This window comes from Spermophilus citellus (assembly GCF_964194105.1).
Source record: "Spermophilus citellus genome assembly, chromosome: 3".
NCBI classification, from domain to species: Eukaryota; Metazoa; Chordata; class Mammalia; order Rodentia; family Sciuridae; genus Spermophilus; species Spermophilus citellus.
In genome coordinates, this window is record NC_138184.1 from 225,107,305 (window position 1) to 225,113,517 (window position 6,213).

Sequence of the window (6,213 nt, forward strand, 5' to 3'; positions counted from 1 at the left end):
GATAAAGACAATAGAAGAAAAATATAGGCCAAACTCTTTTGTGAGTTAAAGGAAAATTTCTTAAACAAAACATTGACAGATGACTCTAACAATGTCTAAAAGGACAAAACAGCCTAACCAATGATATTTATTTCAGGAATTCAAGGTTGGTTTCACATTTGAAAGTCAATTTGTATAATTCATCATATTAATGGAATAAAGGAGAATAATTATGCAATCATCTTTTATTTCACTTTAGATATACAGTATACAATCATCTATCTATTCATGATAAACATCTTGGCATAATATGGACAAAAGGTACAATTTCCTATGATTGCTAAAACAAATAACCATAGATTTACTGGCTTACATTTATGCCTGACCTAGTGGTGCTTGTCTGTAATCCCAGTCACCTGGGAAGCTGAGGCAGGAGGATTGCAAATTTGAGGCCAGCCTCAGGACTTTGGTGAGTCCCAATCTCAAAAAAATAAAAAGGGCTGTGATATAGCTCAGTGGTGAAGTGCCCCTGTGTTCAATCATCAATAAGTACTCAAACACAACATTTATTATTTTCCAGTTCTGTAGCCCAGAGGTCCAAAATCAGTTTCACTGAGCCTAAGTCAGGTAGCAGCCAGGCTGCACTCTGTCCAGAAGCCCAGGGGGAAACCATCCCTTGCCTCCTCCAGCATTTCTGGGCCTCGGCCACATCTCTCTGATCTCAGCCTCCAGGGTCCCATTGTCTTCTTCTCCATGTCAAATCTCTTTGCAGGAGATCAGAAGAGAAAAGGCACTGAAAGGGAGGGAAGGGGAAAGTGCTGGGGAGGGATATTGGCCAAATTACATGGCTTTATTATGTGCATGTGTGAATATGTAACAACAAACCCCATCATTATGTAAAAGCAAAATGCACCAATAAAAATGTGAAATGAAAAACAAATGTCTTATAAGGACAATTTTGATTGCATTTAGGGTCCATCTAGATAATCCAGGGTCATTTCTTCATTTTAAGACTTTAATCATGTTTGCAAAAATATCTTTTCCAGGCAAATAACAGTTGCAGGTTTGGGATTAGGACCTGGTACCTTTGGACACCGTTGTTCATCCTACCAGAACACAGTGTTATTAGGCTGATGAAGGGCATTAGGAAACTTCTTTAGCAAGCATTACACCTAACGAGGACATACTCGAAGTTCTTAGAGACAGGAAAAAAGAAAGGATGCTTTGAGTTACTATTCCTATTCAACTAGGTGTTCCAAGTCCTGGCCAGCATATTAGGGAAGAAAAGAGAAGGAGAGGCATGAACAGTAAGAACAGAAGAAATAAGATTGTCATTATTCACAAATGGTATTATTGTGTACATAAAATCCAAAAGGATATACAGATCAACTGTTAAAATTAATAAGCAAATTTAGCAGGTCATTGGATACAAGATGAAATTATAAAAATCAATCATTTTTTATCAGAAGCTGTAACGCTAGAGAAATTTAAACCAGTCTATTTACAATACAAAAAATTAACGACTAAGGAAAAAAATAAAGAGGGTTAAAGTCTCTATAAAGGAAAATTTTAAATACAAGTGAGAAAAATTAAAGACCTAAAAACCCAATGGGATATATTAAGTTAATGAAATGAAGAACTAAGTATAGCAACAGTATCAGTTTTTCCTTCATCTTTACCTATAGATTCAAAATGATCACTAACAAAACCACCTAATATTTTTGAGTATATTAATGTGCTGATTCTAAAATTCTTATGGACATTAAAAAGTCTAAGAACAGGGGCTGGGATTGTGGCTCAGCGGTAGAGCGCTCACCTAGCATGCGTGGGGCCATGGGTTCGATCCTCAGCACCACATAAAAATAAATGAATGGAATAAAGGTATTGTGTCCAACTACAACTAAAAAAATGAATAAATATTTAAAAAAGTCTAAGAACCAATATACTCATGAAGAATGAAGTTGGAAGAATTTTCCAGATATGCTGTGTACAGTAATTAAGATGATAATTGGTGTGGTATTGGTGCCTGAGAAAATATATAGATCCATGGAACAGAATAAAAGGTACAGGAACAGAGCTGAGCACTTGGTCTGTGACAAACTTGGTACTTCATAGTGATGGGAGAAGGAAGGATCTTTCCATTTGATGATGTTCAATCAAACAACAATGGAAAGAACCTTAGTCACCTACTCTGTCTGCCCAAAACAATCCCTCATCTATTAGAGTTCAGGAAAAAATAAAGCAGTATGTTTCAAGAAGAAAACAAAAGACTATCTTTGTGAGCTGGTAAAAATGTGAAGATTTATCAAAGAGAACCCCCCCCCCCAATTAAACCTAAAGGAAAAGATTGATAAATCAGACCATTATCATTAAGAGTTCTGTCCATTAAAGGATGTGATCCCTCTTCACAGATGATGATTTCAAAATGGCCAATAAACTGGGACATGCGACCTCTTTGGAAAATTGTATGTTATTAACTCCCTAAACAGAACAATTGCATACTGATGATTCTGTTATTCTGTTCCTAGGTATATTTCTAAGAGAAATGTGTGGATATGTTTCTCAAAGATACATGTGAGATTATTCATAATGGCTTATTTCTAATAGCCTCAAGCTGGCAACAACCCAATCGGCCTTCAGGAACATGTTTGGTAAGTAAGCCATGTATAATAGACTATTAAACAGCAATGAAAAAGGAAAACTCATTCTGTGTACAATAGTGTGGGCTGGATATCACAAACATTATATTGGGGAGAGCGATGTAAGTTTTAAAAATAGGCTAAAATAATATTAGAAGTTAGAATAGTGGTACTTTGGGAAAGAGGATATTAAGATTGAGAGGAAGCACAAGGGTGATTTCTGGATAATATTTTTCTTCTTTTTGTTTTTAAATACACTTCTTAAAAAATCTTTATTTGTTTTATGTGGTGCTGAGGATCAAACCCAGTGCCTCACACATGCAAGGCAAACGCTCTACCAACTGAGCTACAACCCCAGCCCCTTAAATTCACCTTTAAAAGTAAATTTCTTAACAATTTATATAAAAAAACCTCAAGTTGGTAGAAAATTTATAAAAATAGTATAAAGAGAGTCCTCATACTATTTACCTGGATGGCCAATTGTAACATTTGGCCACATTTGCTATGTGTCTGTTTCTATATTCATGTGTGTGTGTGTGTGTGTGTTTTCTAAATCATTTGAAAGTTAGTTGAAGACATCCTGGCACCACTAATATTTCAACACGTATCTTCTAAGAACAAAGTTTTTCTCCTACATAACCGCTAGATATTTGGGAAGTTAATAAATGATATGCTTATCCATTATACAGTGCATAGCCTTTATTTCTCATTTATCCCAGTAATGTTACCGATAATCATCTTTCATTCCTAACTCAGGATCCATTCAAGGCTTATGTATTGCAAATAGTTGTCGTGTGTTTTTACATCTCTTTAATCTAGAACAGTTCTCTAGCCTTCTGATTTCTTCCATGAAATCAACATTTTTGAAGCACTGAGTGAGCTGCTTTGCAGGAGTTCCCACACGGCTGGACCTCACAGGCTATCACTGGGGGACCCTGTGAGGTTCAATAGGCCAAGAGTTAGGGCCGGGGCTGCTTCTGGGCGAGGGCTTTGCCTGATTGCTTCCCTACTTGCTGAAGGTCTGAATTTGGCTAATGACTCTGGAGGTGATACCTTGGTGCTGTCAGTACCTCACACCAGAACGCAGGGTCGCCAGCCAGCTGGTCAGACTTTTGATTCAACATAATTCAATTATTCATTTAAAATGGGGTTTGACCGATTTTTCTATATCTTGTTCCCCAACCATTTTTGCTTAACAAATTCAGTATCCATTAATGATTCTGATCCAGATGGTTACAATGATGGTTCCATTAATTAATTGAAATGACAATGATGGTTATAAAATGGTGATTTGATATTTCTATCATTTTATTTACCTGTATGAGTTGACATTTTTATATAAATAAGAGCTTCCTTTTTTCCCCACCTTAAATATGAAATAAACTTATTAACATGGGTTCATAGGTTCTTTAATTCAATGAGCTGAAACACATTCCTGACTTTGGCTGCTTAAGGGGTCCCTGGCTGGTGGTGTCTCTCACACTGGCACCCGTGTTCTGGGCCTCCCCTCCGCCTTTGAGCACATACTTTCTGCACAGGACGCTCCCTGGTTCATCCTTTAGCCATCTCACCCAGAGTTCTCCGTTCCTTTTAATGACATTTCATGGCCGAGACGTGGGCACGAGGGGCGCTCACTGCACCGACTCCCTTCTGTCCCTTTCAGAAGAGTGGGAGCTGACTGTGTGCACAGCCCTGGGTACCGGCCTCTGGCCTCTGCGCTCCGCTTGCGAGTTGGTCTCCACAGACGGAACCGGCTCCCCAGACACCAAGGCGAATTGCGTAAACTTCGCCAGAAGGCCTTGCCGACCCAGGACTTGCCGGTGGTTCCTTCGCTCCTGTTTCTTCCTGAGACACACCCGTGGGACTTTTGTCCCCAGGACCCTGTGATCGGTGTGACTGGCCACCAGGCTGAGGGTCTTGCATTTGTTTCTAGGTTTCTCTCTTCATATTGGTTCCTTTGCTTTTTTTTTTTTTATTGATTGTTCAAAACATTACAGAGCTCATGATATATCATCTTTCATACATTAGACTCAATTGGGTTTTGAACTCCCATTTTTACCCCAAATACAGATTGCAGAATCACAACTGTTACATACTCACATTATTACATAATGGCATATTAGTGACTGTTGTATTCTACCTTTCCTATCTCCTACTATCCCCTCTCCCCTCCTCTCCCCTCCCCTCCCCTCCCATCTTCCCTCTCTATCTCCTCTGCTGTTGTTCAATTCTCTCCCCTTTCCCCCCCTCCCCCTTGCCCCTCATAACCTCTTATAATTTTGTGTATCATTGAAGGTCTCCTACCATTGGTTCCTTTGCTTTTGGAAACGTGAAAACATTAAACGATTCAAAGTCACGGCCCAACGAGAACGCCCCGGCGGAGGGGGGGCCTTTTCTCACTTTTCCATCTGGGTTCCCCGGGTGATGTTCTGTTTCTGATTCGGACGCCAAGCTATAGAGGTAGGTGATTTTAGAATTATCTATAAAGCTGACCCCTTACGACTTGAGCATTTTTGTATGTTTCAGACTTGTACGAAAAATTTGGAAAACAAACAAACAAACAAACAAACAAACAAAACCTACCGAGTGAGAAGGTCCCCGGCTTTCACCCGGGGAGCAGAGTCGCCGTAGGTCAAACGCGGCAGGAGTGACCTTGTGCAGCGGCGAGACCTGACCGCCCGCAAGGGGGCGCCGGAGGACCAGGAACCGTCGTCCGCCGCGGTCCCCGAGCCGCGCACCGCCGTCCCCAAGGCTGCGCGAGGATCCGCACCCGGGTTGCGGGAGCGCGCGGCGGTGGGTCCTCGGCCAGGGACCGGGTGGAAGCTCTGGGCTGCTGCTGGTGGACGGGGCTGGCGGTCGGGAGGGGGAGCAGTCTAAACTGGAATCCATCAGTATTTATGTCTGTCTGTCACCAAACCAGCGACAACGACCTGCAGAGAATAATGGCTGCTGTTTCACTTCCACCTCCCAAATAGCATTCGAATTCTCCTTTCTCCGACTCTAACCTGGATCCGCCCTGGGGACCGGGGAGGCAGTCCCAGCTGTTCCAGGTGACCCAGCACGAACTGCCACAGGAGAGGATGGGGGTCTTCGGGTAGTGAGTGTCGGCCTGGAGAAAGGGGCCAGGGGCCAGGAGCCAGAACCCACCAGGACTTGGTGGTGAGGAGCCCGGGAAAGGAGGGCTACAAGGACTCGACTGGGACTGACAAGTCAATTCCATCCACTGAGGCCAGGACCGCCGCGCGGGGGCGTGTGGGTGGGGAGGTGGGGGACAGGATACTTGGTTTGCCATCTTGAGTTTCAGGACCCTCAAGACATCCAGATGAGGATATCACATAGATTTTTTTTTTTTTAAAGTGGAATTCTGCTCACAACCAAGATTTATCCTCATTGTGACTGGTTTTATCTTCTTACCTAGACAACCAGAAAGTGGGAAATTCTATGAAATAATAGTTTTTGAGACACTAAACATCAGTTGGTGATGGCTAGCCATCCTTGATCAAAGGGAAAGGAGCAAGGCAAACCCCGTGAATGCCCCAGGTTACTGACATGAGAAAGTCCTAGGCTATGGCCGAAGGCTGGGAACCAGGCAGAG

At 42.1% G+C, this 6,213-nt stretch overlaps 1 long non-coding RNA gene across 1 annotated transcript; it reads right to left on the reverse strand.

Annotated features, from left to right (window-relative positions):
* Positions 1–265: 265 nt before the first annotated feature.
* Positions 266–5,843, reverse strand: LOC308644900. The gene is made up of 3 exons (XR_014021107.1): positions 5,202–5,843; positions 4,923–5,070; positions 266–772 (listed from the first exon to the last, which is right to left on the reverse strand). It is a non-coding gene; the product is annotated as an uncharacterized lncRNA (long non-coding RNA).
* Positions 5,844–6,213: the final 370 nt, after the last annotated feature.